Source organism: Camelus bactrianus, chromosome 4, assembly GCF_048773025.1.
Source record: "Camelus bactrianus isolate YW-2024 breed Bactrian camel chromosome 4, ASM4877302v1, whole genome shotgun sequence".
In the NCBI taxonomy this organism is placed as follows: domain Eukaryota; kingdom Metazoa; phylum Chordata; class Mammalia; order Artiodactyla; family Camelidae; genus Camelus; species Camelus bactrianus.
Window position 1 is genome coordinate 60,841,474 of NC_133542.1, and position 23,484 is coordinate 60,864,957.

Genomic DNA, 23,484 nt, shown 5'->3' on the forward strand with positions numbered 1-23,484 from the left:
TCTATGGGGGATGGAGGAAGTGAGTCAAAGAACGTGGAAGAAAAATGAAGCCAATTTGGAGCCAGGCGGGGGTGGTAAACAGATGCTTCCAAGAGAAAGTGATATGCCTGAGCCAAGGACTGAGAGGTGTAGGTGTTAAGCAGGTGAGTGATGGGCTGAGAGAAGCACTAAAGGCAAGGGAACATCCGTGAAGAGTCAGGAAGCACATGAACTGTGTTGTATCCAGGAAAGGATAAGTTGCCCAGATTGGCTAGAAGATGGCGTGTATATATGTGCAAGTCACAAGAGATGTGGCTCGAAAGAGAAATAGGGGCCAGATCAGGAAATATTTTTGCCTTTTATTAAGTAAACATTGAATTTCTTTGTTTAATTCTGAAAAGGTGATGTCATCTCTGAGTTTATGGAGGCATCTTTCTACATCTGCTCTGCGACAGCAGCCTTTAATTATTGCTGTGCGTGTGGGGAGTCTAGCTTGTGGAAAGTGGGCAGTGGCTCTAGGAATCACGGGAGAGTAGCAGATTTAAAACTGCTCAGCAGTGGTTTTCTGAGGTTGTCTTGTAAAGGAAATCAGCAGCAGGATGAATAGTTGGTAACACATCTCGTTCACCAACTCAAGAGGTAGTTCATACAACTTGGAATTAAGTGTCCCCGTAAAGTGTGGGGCCCATGAAGACGGGCTGAAATCAGAGTCTGTCTAAAATGATGCAGAGTTGCTCATGCTTTTCTACACTAGGAAATCCGGAAGCCCAGGTTACTCTGTGCGAGGCTGGAGCTCTGAGATGCAAGTACAATGTGCTCTTTGTCTAAAGTTCAGTCTTCTCCACACATTCCAACCTGGCTCCTTGTTGCTACAGTGGAAGCTTTGCCACTGCAAGTTGTTTGTTTTTGTTGTTGATGCCCACTCCCTTTTCTCCCCCGCCTAACAACTCCTTGGATACCAGAGCATTACCTGGTGCCCCTAAGGGCAGGGGTCCAGCTGATCGGATTTTGATTCTTTTTTTTTAACAGTTAAAATTTGTTCTATTTTGCCAGAAGTCAGCCAGTACAGATTTAGGTCGTGTGTGTGTGTGTGTGTGTGTGTGTGTGTGTTTGAAAAATGTGGTTTGAGTCCAGAGCATACCGGCTTGTGGGAGACCCAAAGCTTACTGTTTAATATTATGTAGAAAACATGGGTGCAGAGCCAAGGAGGTGAGAACAGTTCTCTAATAAAAAGACCAGGGGACTGGGGAGCTCCTGAGAAGTTTAACTGGATGAAAAGATGAACCCTTTGTTCTAGAGGTGTTACCACGTCTTCCTACAAGGGCAAAAACCACAGGGCGTAAAACTTGCCTCCCACTTACTGCTTGTCTGTTGGTTCTGTGCCCTCGTAATATTAGCCTTGTTCCATCTATGAAAGGGCTTTGCAGCTAAACCTCACATTGCGATTGGAGCCCCTCTGACTCAAGGAGGGAATAAAAAGGCAGTCCTCAAACCTAGGGTCAGGTGAGACCTCGCTCATATCAGTGCCTCAGTCCTGGAGGTGAGACATCCAATGTGGGCCTCCTCGGGCTAAAATCAAGGTGTTGGCAGGGCTACGTTCCTTCTGGGGGTTCTAGGGGAGAATCTAATTCCTTGCCTTTTCTGGCTTAGAGGCATCCTGCCTTCCTTGGCTCGTGGCACCTTCCTGCATCCTCAAAACTAGCAGCATCAGATCCCTCTGTGACTTTGATTCTATAGTTGCTGATTCTGATTTTTAATAGTATTAACTTTAGTGTACATATGTGTGTGTGTGGATAGATGTACTTGGATAGACAGGTAGATTAGATACATAGATAGAGATAGATAGAGACATTTGCATGGCACCCACAGGGTTAAATGAGGCTGTAAGGGTGGGGCCCTAATCCAAGAGGACTGATGTCCTTATAAGAAGAGGAAGAGACACCAGAGATTTGCTCCTTCTCTTTGAAAAGAGAAGAGGCCATGTGAGGACACAGTGAGAAGGCAGTCATCGACAAGCCGGGAAGAGAGGCCTCACTAGAAGCCGACTCTAAGAACACCTTGATCTTGGATTTCTAGCTTCCAGAATTGTGAGCAGATGAGTTCCTGTTGTTTAAGTAACTCAGTCTGTGGTGTTCTGCTATGGCAGCCTGAGCAGACGAATGAATGTCACTCATCTGTTGTTCCACAATTATTAATTATACTGTCAAGAATCAGACCATGTGCTAAGTGCTGAGACACAGAGGTAAACTAGATGTGGTCCCTCACATTGGACAGGACCTAAAATTTCTCTATTGAGGGGATAGACTCACAGAGGGAACTGTTTTGCTCAAGTTCCCAGAGCTAGTTCTTAGCAAAGTTGGGTACAAATGCAACTTTCCCAATTAACTTCAGTCTGACGTTGGGGCCCAGGCTCTTTTCATGGAGGTAAATGGTAATTTCAGTTAAAACAGGGAAGTATTAAGAGTGCCATTTTGGAAAATTCAAAATCCACTGGAGAAAAAGTCATTCGAATTAGAGACTGTTTCTTTTAATTTCCTATTTATAGTTCTTGACCTTGGATCTCCTGTGGGCACTCAGAACTTGATCATGTCCTTGTGTCTTTGAATCAAGCAAAGAGATCTCTTTCTCTCCATTAACTAATTGTGGTTAAGCAACAAGGCCTGCTCTCTACTGGGGATAGAATTGGAACCTTTAATTTCCTGTCAGCATGGCCCACACTGGATTTCCCTAGAATTTTCTGGAGGCAAAAGGCTACCACAGGAAGAAAACCATAGAATTCAACTGGAAAACATCCAAATTTCCTTATTCTTAGCTGCATCTCTGACAAGCCTCAGTCAAGGAGACCCAGACCACAAGCCTATGACATAATTCTTGCTTGTCTGCCAAAACAGAGAAAATGATGAGGAAGAAGAGTTTTATTTTTAAAAAATCTTCGAGAACTGTGGTTTTTTTTTAACTTAGGGAAATGGAATTCTGAGACTAAAGGCTGTTAGAATATAACATACAGGGATGTTAAATCAAAGCAGATAAAAAGAAATGGGTAAATAACAAGGAAAAAAGCTTTAATCCTTGATGTCTTCTTTGGGCAATGGGAAAAAATTATATTCTCTGCATATTACACTATCATTTATGTTTTAAGTAAACCCTGGAGGAAAGGAATTGCATCAGGAGGGAAGCACAGATATTATACATTGAACCTGATTGGAAGAGTTGGTATGGAACAGTTGTAGGTTTAAGGAACAATTAATTATAAAGTCAGAACATCTGATCAATTTTGTTTTTTTAAGAGTGGAGACTCCCATGAGACAACTCTTGTGAAGGAAACACACTCATGGCGCTGTGACTTGCCCACTGGCCTGGAACTTGCTAATGTTACTGATACCCAGTGCCTCCTCAACATTTCCCAACCTCCACTGCATGGGGGTTGGCCATGTGACTATTTCTGACCAATGAAATATGAGTGGAAGTGATGCAATCTCTTCCAGGGGAGGTGGTTAAGTCTCAGTTGTGCCTCCCCTCAACTCTTCATCCTTGCAGCTGGAAGGGGAGGCTTTGAGCTGGCAGAAACATACGATGGAAGAGTTCTGGGTACCCAGATCCCTGAGGGGAGAGCCATAAAGGAGAGCTGCCAGGCCTACATCATACTCAGAGTAAATGAGAAATAGATTTTGGTAAAAAGAAGCCACCGAGATTTGTAGATTGTTAGTGCAGCCAGTGATGAATATAGGTACACTAAATTCCTTCTCCTCATTTTCTTGCATCTACAGTTCTGATCTTTTTCAGATGTCAGCCCACTCCCATAATGCTCAGGGAGGGTGATCTTATCTTGTGCTGTAGCAGAAAATCCTTATTAGTTTCTTCTTGTCCATTCCCTTTGCCAGTGATTGGTTTAGAGGTGGAAATGGGACCAGGTTGTGAAGCTTTCTGGGGAACTCTTTTCTTGTTTTTAAGAAAAAGCCACACTGGGCAATGTGGGAACAGGCCTGGTCACAGGCAGGAGCACGAGGTAGAGGCCACACTGGGCTACCAGGGTCCGTATGTTTAGAAAGAGAGAAAGAGAATAATCCCAGGGAGCTCCCTTGTGCTTTCTATCATGGGAGGACACAGTTGAGAGTATGACCGTCTACTGAAGTAGGAAGTGCCTCTCACAGACATTGAATCTGCCTGTACTTTGATCTTGGACTTCCCAGCCTCCAGGAATGCTGTTTTAGCTGGCCTCCCTGACAGACTGTTAAGAAGCTTAGGGAGGAGGAAAAGACCCTGAGCTCACCTCCTCTCACGAGCACACTTACATCACAACTATCTGCAGAACAACCATTGATGAAAAAGCCTGGAACCTACCATAAAAGATCTTCCACAGCTAAAGACATAAAGAAGGAACCACAGCAAGACTGGTAGGAGTGGTGGACTTGCGACATAATTGAGTCCCATACCCCAAGCGTGGGCGACCCACAGATGGGACAGTAATTACATTGCAGAGATTTCCAGCAGGAGCGAGAGTTCTGAGCCCTACGTCAGGCTCCTGGGGGTCTGGCACTGGGAAGACAAGCCCCCGAGAGTATTTGGCTTTGAAGGCCAGGGGCTTAATTGCAGGAGCCCCACAGGACTGAGGGAAATAGAGACTTCACACTTAGAGAGCACACACAAAATCTCACATGCACTGGGACACAGGGCGAAAGAAGTAATTTGATAGGAGCTGGGCCAGACCTACCTGCTGGTCTTGGAGAGTCTCCTAGAGAGGCTGGGGCTCACCTTGGGGACGTAGACGCTGGCGACAGACATATAGGGGAAAATTGTTGGCTCAGTACCAACGCCAGACAATGATACTACAAAAAAAAGTAAATTATAGGCCAATATCACTAATGAACATAGACGCAAAATCCTCAACAAATTACCAGAAAATCAACTCTAACAATATATTAAAAGGATCATACCCTACCATCAAGTGGGATTTATCCTGGGGATGCAAGGATTTGGCCCTGGAACAGAGGACATGAGTAGAGGGGAAAGATGACGTCCTAGGAGCATGGTGGTGGGCAGGGGCAGGGACGTGCAGAGAAGTAGCCTCGAAGGAGGGCAACAGCCTATGACCTTTCAGAGTAATAATATCCGATACCTGCTTTAGCTGAAAAGAAATCTTCTCAGAGCAAGTAAGTGCCCTACATCCCAGCAAAGTTCAAAAGTATGCCAGATGGGAACACAATATCAAATTTGAGTGCTAATAAAAATTACACTTACGGTCAGTTAATCTTCAACAAAGGAGGCAAGAATATACAATGAAGATAAGACAGTCTCGTCAGCAAGTGGTGTTGGGAAAGCTGGACAGATGCATGTAAATCAGTGAAGCTAGAACACTCCCTCACACCATACACAACAATGAACTCAAAACAGCTTAAAGATTTAAACATAAGATAAGACACTATAAAGCTCCTAGGAGAAAACACAGGCAACAGAAATAAAAGCAAAAATAAACAAATGGGATCTAATTAAATGTATAAGCTTTTGCACAGCAAAGGAAACTATAAACAAAACAAAAAGATAACCAATGAACTGGGAGAACATATTTGCAAATGATGCAACTGACAAGGGCTTGATTTCCAGAATATACAAACAGCTCATACAACTTAATAACAAAAAACAAACAACCCAATCCCAAAATAGGCAGGAGATCTAAACAAGCAATTCTCCAGTGAACACATACAAACGTCCAATAGGCACACACACACAAAAAAATGCTTGATATCATTATCAGAGAAACGCAAATCAAAACTACAATGAGGTATCACCTCACACCAGTCAGAATGGCCATCATGAAAAAGTCCACAAACGATAAATGCTGGAGAGTGTGGAGAAAAGGGAGCCCTCCTACGCTGTTGGTGGGAATGTAGTTTGGTGCAGCTATTATGGAAAACAGTATAGAAGTTTCTTAAAAATCTAAAAATAGGCTTACCATACTGTCCAGCAATCCCACTCCTAGGTGTATATCTGGAGGGAACTCTAATTTGAAAAGATACATGCAACCCAATAATCATAGCAGTACTATTTACAATAGCCAAGACATGGAAGCAACTTAAATGTCTATTGACAGATAAATGGATAAAGAGGTGGTACATATATACAATGGAATACTACTCAGCCATAAAAAGAATAAGATCATGCCATTTGCAGCAGCACGGATGGACCTGGAGATTGTCATTCTAAGAGAAGTAAGCCAGAAAGAGAAAGAAAAATATCATATGATATCACTTATATGTGGAATCTAAAAAAAATGACACAAATAAACTTATTTACAAAACAGAAACAGACTCACAGTCAAAGAAAACAAACATAATGGTTATCAGAGGGGGAAGGAGGTGGAAAGGGATAAATTGGGAGCTCAAGATTTATAGATACTAACTGCTATATATAAAACAGATAGACAAGTTTCTTCTGTATAGCACAGGGAACTATATTCAATATCTTGTTGAAACCTATTGTGAAAAAGAATATGAAAACAAATATATGTATGTATGCGTATGACTGAAACATGATGCTGTACTCCAGAAATTGGCACAACATTGTAAACTGACTGTACTTCGGTAAGAAGAAAAAGAGAGTTTTTAACTGCCAACCTAAAAAAAATAAAAGAGTCAAGAGAACAGTATAAGTAAGGGGGAAGAAACCACAGCTTGTGTGAAAGCTTGGCCTTGCCATTTACAGGTTTTGTTTCATTCAGCAGCTTATATCACCTTTCTGAGCTTCAGAGAAGCCGTGCTCTTTGCACTGCTGTTACTTGACATACTCTCTGAAACTTTCTCAGCATACTTTGTGTGATACATACATATACAGTCCTAGCTCGGGTTCAGAAGCTCTGCATCCTGGTATCCACTCGGCAGCATGTAGGTGTCAGACCCCTCCAGGTGATATGGAGGAGCACACATGGCCCACATCTTGTAAACCCTGTTTAAACAGGCACATGGACTGTTATACTATAAGTGCTGCGCCCACTCAGTCTGAGGTCCCCTGCTTTGCCTGATGAATGTTCTGTTACTTCTTGTCTTTTATAAACAACTGCTCTTCCCCATTATTTAGACCAGATGTGACAAAGTCAACCTGAGTTCCCAGAAAAACCTGGATCGTATTCCCTTGACCTTGTGTTTGGATGGGCTTTGCGACCTCAGGAGCTGAGAAACGTCATTGTTGGAAACTCTGAGAATGCCCTGTCACCCACACAGCTCTGCCCTCACTGGCTTTTCGGCCATCCGCCCACCGGCCTCATCTGGCTGGGGCTTTGGTCAGTGTGGGAGAAGAGAGAGCAATCTGTTCGGCTGAGTCATGACCCAGGCCCCGCATCTGGCACAAAACCAGCTAAAGCCCCCTTGTCCGCCTTCCGGGGCCCTGACACAGTGGCCTTGAAGAAGGCGGACCCTGAGCTTCATTTCTCTTGGCAGCCCCTGCTCCCTTGGAAGGCAAGGGGTTGGGGTCCCTGTTGGTCATAAAAGATGAATAAGGCACTCCAGACAAGGCGGGTAACTGCTTCCACTTCAGCCCTGCTCCCTCCCCCAGAAGTGTCCCCTGGCCAAACCAAACCCAGGGCTCCCAGAAGACCCAGCCTACCCAAAGCCAAGAGCAACTCCCACCTCCCTGCCGCCACTTACTGTCCCCAAAGGCCTATCCAGAAGATCTGTTCAGGAAGCTTAAAAATAGTTGAGTGTGTGGTGACAAGCTTTGTGGATTTGCTTTGTAAAAATATTCTGAGCAGGGAAATAAACCTTTCAGCAGCTTATTTTTCCACTGCTCTGGGGAGCACCTGCTTTCTGCTGCCGTAAGCACTTCAGGTACCTTGTGGGAGGGGGTGCTGGGGGTGCTGAGGGGAGGGGCAGACCCCACTCAGGGCCTGGATGAAGGTGACTTGGTGGAGGGGAGATGTGTCTTGTCAGAGAACCAGGTATGAGAGGGCCAGGAGCTCCTAGGGTTCAGAGGGCCATGATCCAGGCAAGGTAGCATGTCTGTACATCCTGAACACAGAAGGAAATGGAATTCCAAGCTGGTGAGTTTGGGCATCCAAGGCCCTTCCAGATCCAGCTCTGCCCGCCTAGCATCGCCCCACCCCCAGCTGTGGTTAACTCTAACAGACAGAGGTGTTAGCGGCTGTCTCATTACATCGTGATGCTTCATGCATACCTACCTTCCTGTGCTCAGTTGCTTCTGCTCGGAAAGCCCAGCACAGCCCTCACTATGATCCCCAAACCCTCATCCAACATACTCAATCATTAAAATCCAGCCTGGAAGTTTGCCTTCTTGAAATTTGTCCTGACTCCCTTCACGATTATTCACTCTATTTCCCAAGCAGTTCGGCCACCATTGCGTGTGTCACATGGTGGGGGTGTTCCCGCACAGGGTTTGTGTTTTATTCATCTTGGTGTTTTCATAGCCTCACACAGAATCTGGCAGTAGTTAGTTCCGCCAAACAGGTTAACTGAACAAGTTAACGGCTGTAACGTTTCTGCCAAAAGGGAGAAAGAGACAGAACTGCCAAGTGTTTGGGGAGCTTGGGTAAATTCAGGACCCTGTGGGGTGGAGAGTTTATGCCCACTTCCCTCCAAACGGACATAGGTCTCAGTAAATCACTCAGAAGTTGTCACAAGTCACACCGCTAAAGGAATCTGAGAACTTCTGAGTTAACAGAGAAACTTAACATCGTCTTTTTCCTTTCCAGCACCCCCTTGAGTTAAGATGCAATGATCCTATTTTTGCAGGTGAGAAAACAGTTTCCACAGAGGAGGCAGGAAAGGAGAGCACAGCTGGGGCTCAACAAAAGCAGGTTGCCCATTTCCAGGACTTTTCTCTTCGTACAGATGGCCCAAAACTACTGAAAACAGGAAGAAAAAAAAACCCCACTATCTTTCTGATAGTTTATTATGATTATTTTTAGAAAATGTAAAACCCATGTGAAATTTTGTTTGTTCAAATTTAAGAAAATCACCGAGGGGCCAGGCATAGGGCAGCAGGGAACGGGGTGCGTCCTCACCGATCTCTACGTCAGAAGGGCTGACCACTCTCCTTGGTACGACGGTGATGTTGGCACTGCCGTTCCTGGAGAACCACTATCCTCAGAGGTCACAGGCCAGGCTGTCCAGGCTCAAATCCGTGTTACTCAATCTCTCTGTGCCTCAGTTTCCCCATCTTAAACTGACAGTAGCAATTAGACCCAACTCACAGTTTTGTAAGTTACGCCATATAAAACATTAGACGATCACCAAGTATCAGTTCTTAGGTGCCAGGTATCGCCCTGAAGCCATCAGATTATCTTTCATCCTAATATCAGCTCATTCAGGTATTACCATTCCTGTTTTGCCTATTAAGTACCTGGGGCTTGGAGATTATGTATTTTTTCCAGTGGGTGTTCTGGATTTTGAAACACAATCGTTCTGAATTTAAAATTCTATCTGTCTCTGTTTCTCTGAGACTCCTGGAAACAGGGCTCCTTCGAGACTCAGCTAGAGGGAGTCCTGTGGCTCAGACCATCTCTTGGGGTCCAGATGGCAAGCTGGGTACCCTGGGATGCCCTGAGCCCTCATCTGCTCTCCAAGTCAGAGTCTGAACTTTGCGCACAGAGCATGGGTGTATCTTGGATAAACACCCAGAGGCCTGGGAGGTAGAGTGAAAATATCTGGAGCCGGCAAGTCTAGTCAATTAACATGTGCTTCTGAGTCAATTTTAGGGCTGAAAGATCTTTCGTAAGTGCCAAGTGATATTAAATTAATGTGAGGGCAGATCTTGCCAGCAGAGTGGGAGGTGCCCCAGTTTACGTGTGTTGTGTGAATCATCTGGTGACACCATAGGTGCTGACCCTCCAGTTGTGAGGGCAAAATTCAGTAAATGGGTGCTCCTGGGGAGGGAGGCAAGAAGCCTGAGCCTCTCCTTCACTCAGTGGAGGGCTTTGGTCTTGCAGGAGCAGCCTGCAGTCAGTCCTGACAGTCCTGCTGGGAGGGTAACGATCTTGGCAGGACCACCCATAGGGGACGAGTGTGCCGGTGCCCATGGCCTGGGCTGGATCAGGCAGAGCGGGGGAGTGTGGTTAGTGTTTAGCCAAGGAGTAAGGCAGGGCCATAAATGGGAGAAAAATGAGCCCTGAGCTCAGAGACGGAAACAGTATACAACCTGTCAGGAAGTGGAGTCCAGCATATGTCTGGAAAGTGGTTCAGAAGGGAGTGATGAACGGTGTGAGGGCCTGGCAGCTCTGCATGTGCCGGTTGCCTCCTGCTCAGAGGAGGGCGACCTGGTCTCTTAAAAGCTCTCAGGAGGGTCAGGTAGTCGCCCTTCCCTTTATTGACCTAAAATCATTTCATTCTTCTCCAGGTGGATCTCACTTTACATCTCAGGAATGTTTCTGCTTTTTCCTTTTTGGGGAGTGGGAGGGGAGGGAAAGGGGGTGGGGAAGAGTCTACTTCTGGAGGCAGATGATGTAAGTTTGAATCTCATTCCATTGACCAGTGAGCTCTCTGTGACTGTGAGTGGAGCACTGCTTTCCTTTTGCAATGAGTTCTTGATCTGGGGAATGAGGAAGGGGCTCAAAATAGTCCCTAAGTTTTCTCCCCGTGTCAGCTTTCCATAATTTATAGAACTGGTGGTTCTCTCTTTTTGTTAATTCTGCAGAACTCAAGCGCCTTTCTGAGATGTTCAGTAAATCTGGGGATACTTAGGAAGGCTATGTTTGAAAGAACAGCCTTGTTTTCATCTGTTTTATCTGTTAAAGTCTCATAAGACATCTTTAGGGGAGAAAATGATGCATATATACACATTTATTTGTATATATGGTTTATTCCTTTTGTGGGATTTGCTTTTGGGTGAGCTTAATTCTTTAAATGAAATTTATGGCAGGTTATAAAGATAACTTTTGAACACAAATAATCCCCACTTGTTTTAGAATATCTCATTTTATTCATAATAATTTCACTCTGTATTTATAAATCATGTTACAGTTTATGAAAGCCAGTTGTCTGCATAATCTTAACTGGTCCTAAGAACCCCTTGTGAATTAGACTTGTCTTTTTTTATTAGATTTCTGAAATAGCCTTATTGCTTGTTCAATTATAAAATGAATACATACATAGAGCAGGGTGCCATGTTAAGTACTTAGCATTTTTGTTTCTTCTGGTGAAAAAAGAGGCAGAAGCTATGATGGGTAAGTTAGGATGATGATTCACTTTTGAGGCAAGAATGCGGCTCCCTTTCCCCGAATGGAAGGAGAGCTCTGCCACCAGAGGCAATCGGGGCTCCTTGTGAGAGGAAACCAGCTTCGCAGATCTTATGTTTGTCTGTTATGGTGATCTGGATTCTCTCAAATTGCTCAGGAAAGGAAGGAAAATGAGAACTTTTATTTCTAAGTATCTAAATGGAAGGGAAAAATAGGACCCCTGTGAGGAGTTCTAGGCTGGGAAGAAGGCCGTGCATCACGGGCAGGCAGGTGAGCCCTGAGCTCGGCACCCCCGGCAGTGCTTTGGCCCTTTGGCTCCAGATGGTGCAGAACAAGCTGAGCTTGGAGACCTCTGGGTCTGAAAACCCAAGGACATTATGGCCACAGGCTTGGGGCCAAGGTGTGGAAGGCCTGTCCTGAGAAGAAGCACATGGGTGGCCCACGCAAGGACCCGAACCAGCAGTGGCCCTGTGATGTTTTCATGACCTTGTAGCAACAGTCAGCAAACTTCTACCATAAACGTCCAGATAGTAAATATTTTGGGTTTTGTGGGTCATGTGATCTCTGTTGGAACGTCTCAACTCTGCCCTTGTAACACCGTCAGCCATAGATGACATGTAGCAGAATGGGTCTGCCTGTGTTCCAGGAAAACTTTACAAAGTTAGCCAGCTGGATTTGGCCTGTGGCCCCATGGTTTGATATCCCTAGTTTAGAAAATCCCCAGAAATAGAACTGCTAAGTCAAAGTGTATACACTTCTCTAGATTTTTCTAGGTATTGTCAAGTCACCCTCTAGAACGGTTGTGTGGAATCCTCACCATCCGTGCGTTAAGGTACTTACTTCCCTCCATGGTCCTCAATTCTTGGTATTTTAATTTTTTTAAAGAATTAAGGAGAATATGTGTATTCTAATTTTGCATATAAAAATGTTTCAAAATGTTAATTTTTTTTCTCACCAAAGATCAAAAAGTAAGAGATTGGCAAATTTATGACTTCAGATTATATTAGTGCACTGAGTGTGGAGTCTTTGTAATGTGGGGATGGGCTGTATGTGGGGATGGTACCAACAGCAAAGAGAGGGAAAGGCTGGGGAGGGTCAGATGAATTGCAGTTGAAAATAACCTTTGCCTTCTTCATGACTGAATGAGCATATATGGCTGATCAAGAAGGTTCTCTCAACACGGCTGCTTGGGATCCTCGTTACCCAGGGGCATTCATTATGTGACCTACGTGGGCGAGCTTCTTTGTAAGAAATGTGCCAGCTTGAATTTGTGTCCCCTTCCCTTACTGCGTATCAGCCCGATAGAACCCAGGCACTGGAAGAAAGAAGGACACTTATTGGTGTTTTAGGCTAAACCCTTTAAAGTGTCCTAGGGTGGGAGACATGTTGGTTTATTTGTTAAAGTTCTCCTTTGTTTTCTGATTTTCCAGTGACCAGCGATGCACTAGCCAGAGAGGTGTGATGCTAACTGGCAGGACTCACTCTTTGGGGACACAGATCTGATTCGAGTTTTAGCTCTATTCTGCAGTGGCTGTGTACTCTTAGGTACTGCTCTCTCCAAGCCTATTTCTTCAAATGTAAAACTGAGAACAGTAACGTCTCCCTCTCAAGGTGTTCGTGAAGGTTCAATAACTGCACAAAGGTGAATGTCTAGTCAGGTGGGAGGTATGATTTGTCCAATGCTAGGGCACTGCTCATGAACCTGGAATGTAGCTTACAGAGCACTGGGCATCTAGGGAGGGCGAAGGACCTGGGCTGCGCTGATTACTTCAGGTGGCCAAGGATTGGCTGGGTTACTGAGGTCTCTCAAAATCACATTTCACAGGAAGTGGTTTGCATGGAGAGTAAATAGGAATTACTAATTAGGGATTAGGTCCATCAGTCTAGTTCAGGAGAAGGTGATTTGGTCCTAAAAAAAAAAAAACACTTTTAAGTACTTACAATACCAGGTCATGTGTTTCATTCTTGAGACTTCTCATGGGGGGCACTTAGAGACTTTAAGCCTTGTAGAGTGAAGCCATGGAATATATTAGAGTGTGTGTGTGTGTGGGGGGGCAGTCAGAGAGAGAGGATGAGGATAAAGGCACTTGAGAAGGAATTCATGAGTGAAGGAATGAAACTGAATGGCACCCAGAAGGGAATAGAAGTTTTGTGTTGCAGGAGATGTAAGGTGAGTTGGGGAATAGCAAAAAAAAAAAAAAAAATGAGGTCAGTTATGAAAGCTGGTCAAAGTCTTAAAGTCTTCATTCTTTGGAAGCCATTGAAAGGTGTTATACAGGGGAGCGACGAGATCAGACCCACGCTTCAGCGCTTTACAAAGCTCCCCTTAGCTTCAGTGTGGAGCGTGGACAGAGTGGCCAAACCAGAGGCAGAGATCCGAGTTAGGAGGCTCTTGCAGTAGTTCATGTGAGAGACGGTGGTGGTTGGCATGGAGAAGTGTGGTGGGAAGGGGGAAGGCATCCATTTGACCACTATGAACTGGTAAAATTAGCCAGAGTGAGCATGGTTTTCATGTGGAGGGTGAAACAGAGTGATAGTAGCATCCAAGTGTCTGATTTGAGCTCTGGGGGCTTGGTGGGACCATTCCTTGAGACTGGAGCAGTGGAGGAGGTGGAGGTGAAGAGTTTAGAGAGAAGAGAGACTTCAGTCAGGGAGTTCTGGGCTGGAGTCTGATCCTCTGGCTTCTGACAAACGTTGCTGTTGTCTGTGGGCAAATCATGATCTTTCTTTAGCTCTTGCTTCTCCAGTTCTAGGACAAAGGGACTGTTTAACAGGCGTCTGTAGCCTCGTGATTGTCAACTCTGATTCAGCATGTCTGATGTGTACTCCAGGAATCACTGTTTTAAAAATTTCCCAGCTAAAGTTGCTGTCCAACAGGTTTGGAGACCTGTGGGTCAGGAGATCCATGAGGATTCTTATAGCTCAACCATCTCAATGAACTTTTTCCCTAGTTCTTTGTCCTTCCTGCTGACTCTGCAGATGCAAGCTGGCATCTGGAGTTTGGAGGGGCCTCCACAGTCACCGCCACTGCATGCCAGTAACCATAGTGTGTCTCACTGCCGCCCCCGCGCCCTTCCCCACCACCGCCCCACACAGGGGGAGGAAGCCAGGATGATTGCCCCTCACACAAATTGAGGCAACTCCTTGCCATGTTTTTTCAGGACATATGGTTAATTTCCTACCAGGGTAATCTGTTATAAATTGCTTCTGTGGTTCATTGGAATGGAAGGTTGGTTATTTTTTTTTCCAACTGTGGTAGTCAATGCAGAAAAAAAAAAAAAAAAACCTCACTTCTTTAAAATCAAAGTTCTGTAGACAGAACATACTGAGAAATTGGGTTTTATTCTTCCAGCTCTACTCACAGGCCACATCCCCTACACTCTCTCTTGGTGTTTTCACTGATCCCACTTCCTGCTGCTGATGAACTCAGCAGATACTGCATGTGGACACATGAGGAAAAATAATCCAGCACATCTGAGAAGTTCACTGGGGCTTGGCCATCAATAGGGAGGCTTTAGGTGTTACTTCTTGCAACTTGCAAACAGTATTAATTGCACGGAGACCTCCAGGCTAGACCAAGAAGGGGATTCCCTTACACCACACATGAGAACTTTTGGCTGGAGCGAGACAGTATGGGTCTTCCCCTCACTGCAAGGCTGTGATCAGTTCTTGGCTCCCAAATCCAAAAGGGATGTGGGAATCTGGTGAGAACGGCAAAGGCCTGGAGTAGAAGACTTACGTACAAAGATGAAAAAATGTGTACCACCTTTTCCAGCCTGGAGATCCCATAGAATGGTTTAATTATAACCTCGCTGTATACAGAGGGTTCTTATTTCTCTGATGATGTAAGCCCACTGCTGGACCCCAATCTGTTCTGAAGCAGAAACCACATCTGATTTATTTCTAATTCTTTCCATGGTGTCTAGCATAACGCTCTGAATGAAACGCTGGCTGAGGAACCTGGTTCATCAGCTGTATTCCCAGGTCTCATTTCAGAGCTTAACTGTGGGGTCATTCAAACCCAGGCTTGAATTCCAGTTACACCAATTACGAACTAACTGTGTGAATGTGGAGAAGACACTAACTGCAACGTGTTGTAACTTTCTTACCTATAAAACGATGTTAAAATACTGACCACGTAGGGCAATTCTGAGGATTAAAACAGAGAGCACGTGTATCTAAGATACCTACTAGAAAGCCTGGTAAATGTATTAAATGTTTCTTGAGTGAAGGACCAAATAAAAGTCTGGAGAGCATTCAGGTAGACTCGAGAAGGCAAGTGAGTGGAGTGACTTGAAGCATCTCTTTGCCTGGGACAGTGCTGACCAGTCGTGCAAACCCATCCCCGATTGAGGGAACAAGGTGACAGCCCTCTGTAGCCTTGGAAGAACCTTAACTCTATGGCTTGTGGCCACTCACTGTTGTGATTGTGCACAAGTTGTGTGTGTGTGTGTGCCTGCATGCGTGTGATGTCTAGTGATGAATTTTGAGCTTTCTGGAAACTTGGCTGGTATCTAATATCTCTCTGCATTTCCCTCTGCTTAAAAACTATAAACACCCTGGGTTTCAATACATGTAAGTGGAGACCCAGCAGTGATTAGGTGCCTTCTGTAATCTGAGAACAGAAAGAAAAACAAACAAACCAAAATTACTCTCTTCCTTCTATTGCTTACATTCTTGTGGAGAAGTCAGACTTTCTCTTGGAAGCCCTCCCCAACTGTTAAAGTGGAGTCACCATAAATTGGTTTATTTAAAAAGAATAGAACATTGCAGATGAAGGTGATGCTCTTTTTTTTCCTCTGAGATCCCCCTCCCTTTGAGGCGATTTCCAGCACGAATTTTGCAGCCCCTATTTTCTGTGTTTATCATGAAATGTAATAACAGGCAATACATGGAGTTGCTGTTTTTTAAAAAAAAATCCTTTTTACATAATGATTTCATACAAGATACTTTTTGACAATTTGCTTTTCCCCCTCTTTCTACTCAATGTTGTATTCTTGAGATCCATCCATGTCTTTCCACGTAGGTCTAATTAATTCATTTAGTTTTTTTTTTTATTATAGTGAATTGTATGAATATACCAGTTTCTTTGCCTGCTCCCTATTGAAGGACATGAAGGTTGTTTACAATTTTTCTCCATGACAAATAAACAATGCTACAGAGAGCATCCAGGATGCCCTCGTTCATGTGAGCAGGCATTTCTGTAAAGCACAACGGCTAAGTCACTGAATATGCACATTTTCAATTTTATTATCCTCAGCCAGTTTCTCTCCAAAGTGATTGTACTAATTTACACTCCCACCAGCAGGGTGTGAGAGTTCCGTTTTCTCATGTCTTTACCAGCAGTTGGTGTTGACAGACCCTGTAATGCCTGTCAAGCTGTTTGGTGTGAAATGGTGTTTCGCTCTTGTTTTAATTTGCATTTCCTTTATCACTAGTGAAGGGAATCATCTTTTCCTTAGTTCACTGACCCTTCTGAATTGTCTGCTCCCATCGTTTGCCCACTTTTAAGTTATATTGTTGATTTGTTTAAACTGGCATATAATTTCTCGACCTAGTCAGGATTCTAATTCGTGTTGGTTTTACTCATTATAAATATCTTTTCTAAACCTGTCCTTTTTTTCTTTAGTATGTTTTGCAGAGAACAGTTGAATTTTGGATGTAGTCAGTTTTATCAGTGCTGTCCTGTAAACTACTGATTTGAGAGTTTGCTAAGAAATCTGGTTCTTTTCTCCCATTCAAAAATTATTATTCTAGATTTTCTCCTAATTAAACATTTTCCTCATTTATGGTTCTGTTTAATTATTTTCATGGGAGATGTGAGTTTCAAATGGAAAAATCTTGCCATTTATGTTTTCTTTTTCCTTTCGCTGATTTATAATGCTACCTCTGTCTTATGCCAGCTTCTCACATGTATTTGATTCAAATTCTGTTCCACTGACCGTTCTCCTCCTGTTTCAGTAATACTGTTTTAATTTCAATAGCTTTAAAATGTGAATGTCTTAATAGACACATACTTAAGTGCTACCTCCTTTATTTTTCTTCCAGAATCAGCTTGGTTTATCTTTTGCGTTTGCATACCCAGGTGGATTTTAGAATAAGTGTGCAGAGTTGTAAAGAAAAAAATCTTGTTGAGATTTTATTTGCAATGTCATTGAATATATTAATGATTTGGATCAAATTAATTGCTTTGTGATTTTTAACATCTCCATCCATGGAAATGGTATAGATCTCCATCTATTTTGTCTTCTCTTATGTTTCTTAAGAACATTTTATAATGTTCTGTACAAGGTTTTACACGTATGTGTTTTAAAATTTTATTTATGAACAACTTTGATTATTTTTGCCTTGGTGACTATGCTTACATCACACTCTAACTGATATGTATGCACTTTTGCATGTTAATCAGCCCTTCTGAACTCTCATAGTTGCTCCATTAGTTCATTTACAGCTTTTCTTGGTTTACTATATTGATAATCTTATAATCTGTAAATACGTAATTACAGCTTCCAATTCTCATGCCACCTTTGTTTTTCTTGTTTTGTTGCCCAGTTAGGACATCTGGTTGACTAGTAATGGTGCATTATGGGGCCTGTGCTATTATCTTTTCTTGACTTTAATAGAAATACTTCTAAATTTTATCGTTAAGTTTTATATGTGCAGGTTTTTGGATCGCTACTTATTATTAGATTAAAGACGAAAGTTTCCTGCTGTTGATAATTTTCTAAGAATTGTATCCTAAATAAATGTTGAATTTCATTGCACATTTTATGTATCTACTGAGACATCCGTTTTCTCTTTTAAATTGATCATATGTTGAATAATCATACTTTGATAATTTTTTTTTCTTAGTGACGCATATCTGTCTTTCTGTGATAAATTCTATTTAGGCCATGATGCTTGCTGGTCAGGCTTAGAACAGTACTAGGTTTAACGTGGTAGTATTTTGCTTAAGATTTTTTTAATTCAGATTTTTGCAGCCTATAGTTTTTTTCTTGTACTTAAAATTTTTTGAGGGGGATTTGTGCTAGCGTTACTGTCTTTGTTGACATTCTAATTTTGATCTAGATAACTCTTCTCTACCAAACCCTTCCACCTGCTGTTTTTCTCATCCTTGCTAGAACTTAAAAGCCATATTCTATCTTGGTCTGCACTTTACTTTTATTGCCAAAATGCACACTTTTCCAAATGTAAAATAGTTGTTTTTTGAGGCCCATTAGCTGTGCTATATTTGCTCTCAAAGTAATAAATGGGATTCTTAGGTAGAAAAAAAAAAACAAAAAAAACTGGATGTCCTTCATTTAGTCTGCTCATCTTAGCAATGGCCGATAGTGAAATTCCCAGGTAAATCAAGGAAGTCTATCAACCACGTCCACAAATCACTTTATTAATAATAATTAAATTAGTGGCTTCCTGCATGCTCGACACTGTGCTAAGCACTTTGTATACACAATATTACATAAAATTTTCAAAAATCATATGAGACAGGTAGTGCTATTCTCAGTTTAGAGATAAGAAAACTGGAGTTTATGGGGCTAAAATAACCTACTTAAGTGTGCATAGGTGTTAAATGGCGATTTTCATCCTGTCCTGTCTGATGCCAAGTCATGTACTCTCGACCATTTTGCTACACTGTGTCTTCACCAAGGTTTGGAGACCCTAATGCCATCCATGATAATTCCATGCCGGCACATAACAGAGTTTAGCCCCACACTGTCTCCTGGTTCACACACTCCTTATATCTTAGCTCTCTGGTTAACAGATAAGAGTTCTGTTTCGGAGCATAGACATTGGTTTGTCTTCTTTTGTCTTATGCATGTCTCATTTTCCTTGATTTCTTCTTACACTCCATCAAAGAAATACCTACTCTTGCTCTGACATCTTCTTTCTTCTATCCTCATGACCTTATGTTCAGTTTCCTCATTTCTAGTTATTTTTATTAATGCTTATTGATTTTTCTTTACTTTTATACTACAGAGGTTAAAAAAGAAGAGAAGATGTCCTACATCGGACTCTTGTGCCTCCGAGGCAGGAACCTGCTGTTGGATTCTCGGATGCCCTGGAGTCCTGGTTGGTGGCTGAAGCTGAGAGAAGGTCGGCACTCTCACGAACTAACTCGGATACTGCCTGACTCTGGGCCTCTCTGACAGGCAACGTGCCTCAACTTTGTCGAAGGTAAGGGTTTCTTTGACTAGCCAGGCACAAGACAGAACATGAAGACTGAGCTGCTTGCCCTGTGGTGAATGTTTTCCTGTTATTGTAACCTACTTGCTGTCAGCTCTCTTCCTTTATGATGTTTAATTGAAATCGCAGCTTAATGAGGTCTGGCCAGTCTCTTTCCTTTGGCTGAAGACTTGATGTTACTGCCAATATATCTGTGTGAGAAGAACAGTTTCTAGAGACATGGAAAACTTCATTGTCTATTAAAGGCCACTAGAAATGAATTGCTAACATGATGCATTCCTCCCCTCCCCTTACATTTTAACAGATTAATTTGCCACTAAACCGGCGTTTCCCTCAAAAATGATGATTTTTATTTGATAGTCTTGGAATATTCCTGGAACTCAAGTCCAGCCAATGAATCTAGGTTTTTTGTTGGCTGAAGTTCAGGATCTATGATCTCACCTAAACTGGCTCCTGGGAATATGGTTGAAAATTTTAAATTTTGTGCTTTTACATTTTCCCTTTCTTTTTAGCCCAGTTCAGATGCCATATCCCTACAGATTTTTCCTTAATTCCCAAATGACAATAATACGTCCATCATCTGGACATCTAGAGAGCTTGTATTTAAATCCTGTCATTTGGCCCCGTGCAGTGAGATGCAGTGTGGCACAGGAGAGGATATGTGTATTGGAGCAGGGCAGGAATGTGTTTGCATCTTGGGACGAGTATTTACCAGCTGGGTGCTTGTGACTTCTCAATATTCCATTCTCTGTCAAATGATAATATTCAAAATAGTAATGATGATAATGACACCTGTCTTACCTGGTTGTTGGGAGAATTCAATGAGGTCACACATAGATTAGACTCGGTGCACAGGAGAGACAATTCGTAACTATGATTTCCAATTTCTGTATCTCCACCCTCACTAGCACATGTAAATAACTTCATTTGTAGAAATAACAAGTCTGTCCTTCCTTAACACTAACCAGGCAAACTAAAAGCTTTTCATCAGGGGACTATGTCTCATCAACTGGCATGCCCTTTTTTTGTCACTTAGTCAACCTTGTAGGCTTTATTTTAGATATCCTCATAAAAGTATTTTTTTGTTTCATGTGAGGACTTAATTCTTGAAAGTTACGTAGTGTTTTTTTTTTTTTTTAATTAAATCTTCCTTTCCAGCCACCTGGGAAATGCACCATTAAAGTGAGTCATGTGGTTTATCCTTTCGTAGAGTTGACTTTTGGAAAGTGAATAATCCCTTGTGATTTAAAATGCTTATATTCAGATACCAATGCTCCTTAGAGAGGTGCCTAATCCATGTGTATCAACTACTCTGTACAATCTTCTATTTCTGAGAAAGAATTGCCACTGAAGCCAGGGATGGGTCTACATGAATGATATTCTTCTATTGTGTGGAATTTGTCTTTACTTTTTAATGAACTAATGTAGAAGTGGGTTGGAATATATTTAGATTCTCCATAGCACAGACTTGTAAGACCTTATTTTTAGGAAAAGAGTTAAGAGCCAAGGGGAAGTGAGAAGGAAACTGATATTTATTGAACATCTACATGCTAAGCATTGATAAGCATTTTCACCAGCATAGCACAGTTATTCCTCATCATGTTATGAACAGCACTGTTCCCATTTTATTGGTCAGAAAAATAGGCAAAGTAATCTATGCAAGCATCAGAAGCTGAGATTTGAAATCAAGTCTGCCTGATGCCAAATCCCTTACTAAATCCAGTAATGTATTCCTTCTTGAGTATAATATACTGAGTTTAGGCAGGAAGTGAAAAATCTAAGATTTGTGTGGTATTTACCTTATTTGGTGGGCACTTAAAAAATACCTTATTGTGCATTATGCTGGAGCCTCATTTTTATTTGGGTATGCAACATGGACCTAAACCTGGAGGCTAGTTCCAGTGAGGTTTTCAAAGAGTTAATATGTTCCCCTTTTTTTGTAGAAGATGAAACGTGGACTGCTTCTAGCAGCCACAAAGCTGAGTATTTATTAAATACACTTATTTCACTTTCATCTATCTGGCCAATGTTCCCAACCATAATCTAATTTCCTCTAAAATTTTCCATGGAGCAGGATGGTGGCTCCAAATCTTGAAATGCTAAAGAAATCATTTAATGACCTGTGGTGAGTTGCTATGAACTCATTCCAGAACTGCTAATAAGTACTTGGAGCAGACTCATGGGTACACTCCAAGTCTCTCCAAAATCACCCTTCTAGCTGCAATCAGGGACTTTCTGGGGGTATTTGGAAGTTCTAGATGACTCTTAGTTCAGTTTGAGATATGGTGCTACTAAGGCCAATGATTTGAGCCCTCTGTCCCCTTCTAGTGCTCATACACTACACCTTTCACTTTGGACAGCCATTTAGCACATAAATGGTATAGGTTGTAAACAGCCAAAAGCAAAAGAAAACAAAAAACAGCAGAGATGGCTTATTGTGGACGTTAACTCTGTTCATTCATTTAACCTTTATCTGCTAAGCGCACATTTGGTACTGAACTCTAGGGGTACATGGCCAACTTGGACAAGGACTGTTACTGAGTGAGTCACAGACTACAGGGGATACTTACACAGGTAGTTACGTAATGTTATGATGCATACCATGCTAAAGGTAGGTATAGCTAATATCTGTAAGAGTAACAGAGGAAGGTTGTTGATTAATAGCAAATGGAGTTTATTAAGTATCATAATAATGAGAATTATTACTAATGGTGATTGTAACTATTATCATCAATCTCTTAGTGCTAAACCCACTGCTAATGCCTGTACTTGAATTATTCTATTCAACCCAACAACCTTGAGATACTGGTGATGGTGATAGTGGTGATAAGGAATACAACATTACACACTATTTTCAAGACGCTGTGTTGGATCTTTAAAGATATTATTTTATTGGATCATGACAGCAACTCTCTGTTTTTTCCCCCATTATTTGGGGTAATAAAAACTCTCTGAGGTATTATTATCACCATTTTGGAGGGAAACAATCTGATGCTAGAGTTTCTATAAATCTCCTAAGAGTATTCAATGATGATGAAGAAGTTTCAAAACCTGGGCTAACTGATTCCACAGTTTATACCCCCAAGTACATTAAGCCAAACTGCCTTTGGAAAAGGTAAACATTGAAGGGTATTCTGTAGGTAGAGAAAGAAAAGGGAACTTTCCAGGAAGAGGAAATGATATGAAAAAAAAGCATACTGGTATTTTTAATAACATGTTAGAGAGGCCACTTTGTGAGAATGTTTGGTGCAAGAAAGAAAACAGTAGGAGATAAAGTCCAAATTATGGTTTAGTATCAAATTGCAAAGAGGGTATTCTTTGCGTTTTGGCTAATAGGCTTGTGAGCCAAGGATAGGTTTTTAAGCAAGGGAGAAAACAATTTCAAATCTGTGGTTTTAAAGAAAAAGCAGATGCAACGAAAATAAATAAAACTTCTTGGTATGACTGGGAAACCCAAACTCTGATAGGATTGTTCAGAGTTTTTGAAAATTCAATTTAAAAAGAATTGTCCTCCAACTCTGAAAATCCCACCGGATTCATAAGTACAGGCAGGTAGCTCCTGTTACGCAACGGATTCTGGGATTCTTTATCTCTGTGCTTTGGATTAGTTTCCAAGTTGGTTAATACTGACAGATAGCGTCCACAGGTCATACAACATACTCTACTGAGTGGTGTTGACATGAAATTGATGAAGATTGGTTGAAGAAATTAGTCTTTGACAAAGGTCTAAGTAGAAAATAGAGCCCTTGAACCCTAGGTCAAACCATACCGCCCCCTTCCATGGATGAGACTATAGTGAAATAACATGAAACTTCTCTCTCTGGAATGGTGCCTTTGGAACATTCTGAATTTATTATTTCATTCTTGTATACTTAGCTTTATTATTTTTTATTTCAACTCTGCATTTTTGACTTTCAAAAGAGTTACCCGATGCTGAGAAACTCATCTAATGGTATTTTCAACCTGTAAAGAAGGGCCTCCTGAGGTTGGCTTCTTCTGAATAAAGAGATGAAAGATCAACCATCCTTCTTTCTTTGCTCTTTCTCTTCCTTGCTTCCTCCTCTTTCCCCTTCTAGTCTTTCTTCCTTTCCCTTCCTTTCTTTCCTTCTTTCCTTCCTTTTTTCATTTTTCCTATCTTTCCT

General features: G+C 42.1%; 1 long non-coding RNA gene across 1 annotated transcript in view; it reads left to right on the forward strand.

Annotated features, from left to right (window-relative positions):
* The window catches only part of LOC123617444 (uncharacterized), a 90,835-nt gene that overhangs the window by 58,388 nt on the left and 8,963 nt on the right, over positions 1 to 23,484 (forward strand). Inside the window, exon 3 of the long non-coding RNA XR_006725574.2 lies at positions 19,136 to 19,333. This is a non-coding gene — a long non-coding RNA (uncharacterized LOC123617444). The remainder of the gene's footprint in view (positions 1 to 19,135; positions 19,334 to 23,484) is intronic.